This window comes from Pteropus vampyrus, unplaced genomic scaffold, assembly GCF_000151845.1.
Source record: "Pteropus vampyrus isolate Shadow unplaced genomic scaffold, Pvam_2.0 Scaffold468, whole genome shotgun sequence".
NCBI classification, from domain to species: Eukaryota; Metazoa; Chordata; class Mammalia; order Chiroptera; family Pteropodidae; genus Pteropus; species Pteropus vampyrus.
The window spans coordinates 232,671-235,204 of NW_011889249.1; the positions used below are offsets into that span (position 1 = coordinate 232,671).

The 2,534-nt window shown below is 54.3% G+C and overlaps 1 protein-coding gene across 1 annotated transcript in view; it reads left to right on the forward strand.

Annotated features, from left to right (window-relative positions):
* SNTG2 (syntrophin gamma 2) overlaps positions 1-2,534 on the forward strand; it is a 111,480-nt gene that overhangs the window by 73,449 nt on the left and 35,497 nt on the right. The window lies entirely within an intron of this gene.

The window sequence follows — 2,534 nt, forward strand, 5'->3', positions numbered from 1 at the left end:
GGGCCAGGAAAAGCAGCTCCCCGTCCCTCCTCGGCGTAAAACTTCCTCGAACAATGAGGCCTGCAACCCCTTAACCAGACGCAGGAGGGGACACTGCCCAGCCCTGGAGGTTAGAGGATGCGGTGGACAGGGACGGTGTGCCCAGACCAGCCTGGGAGGCATGGGTGCTGGTGCCCGCCCCGCACCTGTGTCCCCAGGGCCTGGAGTCGCTGTCACGCTGTGCGGCAGCTGGACGGTAAATGGACGAGCGCGGCCCACGGAAGGGTGCTCGCTGCTGCCGGGCCGGAGAGAGCGCCGGCGTCTCCACCGCGGCCCGGGGCGCGCACGGCCGCTTCCCGCTCGCCTTGGTCCGCAGTCTCTAACTCTCCGCCGCCTGTCGTCTGTCACCTGTCACCTGTCTGCGTTCGCGTCTCTGTCTGTGGGCGTTACAGCCCTGCCTTAAGGCTCGCTCCTACGTGTCAGCTTCGAATTCATCGTCCGTCCCTTGTGAAATCCGAACTCTGGCTTGTGGTTACGTATCCCTCGGAGAGAAAGAGGAAGCGGGGGAGGCTTGGCAGCGTCTGAATATGTGATCAAGTAAAGAAAAGGCAAAGGAGAACAGCAGATTCTGTCCTCCCCGGCAGGGAAAAGAATCACTTTAAATCACTTTAGAATCCCGTTTATGAGTTTAATTAGAAACGAATTCAGAGTCTTCAAGTGTTGGGGCTTCTTGCCATGGAAACGCTCGTCTTGCAGATTTTCCGAGCCCCACGCCGCTTTGCCGGAGCCCCGGAGACGGGCCTTTCATCTCTGTCCCTCGGGCCCCCCGCGTCGTGCTCGCTGCCCGTCCCCCGCCAGCCCCTCCTGGTGCGGCGATGGGATCCCTGAGAGCACACGTAGCATCTGAGTAGAGTTTTGAGCTTGTTGTTGACTTAAAACTGCAATAATTTAGAGTTGAAACCACGTTCTTGCTGCAGTCGTGTAGCCGCTCAGGCAGCTGTGGCTCGTGCGTGGGCCATGTCACATGCTCCCTCTCGAGGGACGGGTGGCCAGGCCATCCGCCAGCCCTGCACGTGTGGCGTGGAGGCCGGCGAAGGCGTGCGGCGTGATGTGCCAACGGTGCGACTCCCACAGCTCCTCCTCAAGGTGACGACAGGGCAGAGCTGGTGCAGAGTGTTGTCACTCACACCGCTTCATTGGTCCTCGGAACAGACTTGCGCAGTGGGCTGTGTCACCCCCCGCTCTGAAGATGAGGACGTGGGACACAGAGCGATCGAACAGCCTGGACTTAACGTTCAGCGCCCTCGTCCCTGAAGCAGGGGTGCTGCTGCTGTCACCAAGCGTCGCCGGTGGCCAGCCCCCGTCCTCAGAAGGCGCCCCGGGGAAAGTAAGGAACGAGCTGAAGGTCGTGCGGGAACCGCTGGGCGGCCCATCCGGGCTGCCGGCCACACAGCCGTAGGCCTCACGCCACGACGTGGACTGTAAAACCGGTTCCCAGGGCCTCCGGGTTATTTCTAACAAGGTGATCGTGTTCTCACCTGTAATGATCCCAGCTAAGGCTGCAGGTCCAGTGTTCACGTCATAGGGCTTATTCTGCACAAACCCCAGGTGTGGCATTTTTTTCTTTTACTGGGCAAAACTCACTATATTTGCAGTTCATTGTTTTTAGTAGCCATGTTTAAAATTAATCGTACCTTAAATAAGCTATACAAGTCTGTTTGTATAGACTTGTAAATAAACGTTACATTCATGCAGCAGTGAGTTTGGAATTAAGTGACTGAACTCCAGTTAATTTTAGAAACATCAAAAATCTGCTAAATTAGCTAGAAAAAATGGAATGTTTCTTATCCAAAATATATGAAGAACTCTCAAAACTCAATGGTAAGAAAACAACCCAATTAAAATGAAACATTTTTTTAAGAATGGAAATTGAGCACAGATTATGACTTACAGTAGTATTTATGTAAACAATGACAAATCAGTATATGATTCCAAAAGTTATTGGAACTAGTAATACGATTTAAGGAATCAGGGCATGAACGCATACTAATATTAAGCTAAAACTCTCGTGCGTCTCGCCTGAAGTTTTAATGCGACGTGTGTTTTGTCGTAAGTGTAGGAGTCATTTCGTTTTAATTTTCCCATTTCTTCATTTTGCTGTGTTAACAACAAAAAGTCTCTGTGATCCAACCAGACAAAAAAGGGGAAAAAATAAGTCGGTGAGATGTTTTTCAATAATGTGTTACTGGGTTTCAAGTCTGTAACCCTCACTCCCGATAGAACGTGAGTGAACACTGCGTTTTTAACAACCGTGTGGAAGGTACAGCTCTAACGCGGCCGAGAGGCCAGTGCCGGGCACCCGGGAAGAGCTCCAGAGCTCACGAGCGGGGCCTGGCCCGAGGCCGGGCCCTGGACGTTTCATCCCAGACGTCACAGATGGCGCCGTGCTGCTTGGTTTGGAGAGCGACCGTGACCCCCAGGCCCTGGCCTGCGGGTGTGCGAGTGCGGACGGGCGGGGGCCGCTCTGCCCGGGGCGGAGGCCCGTGTCAGGGCAC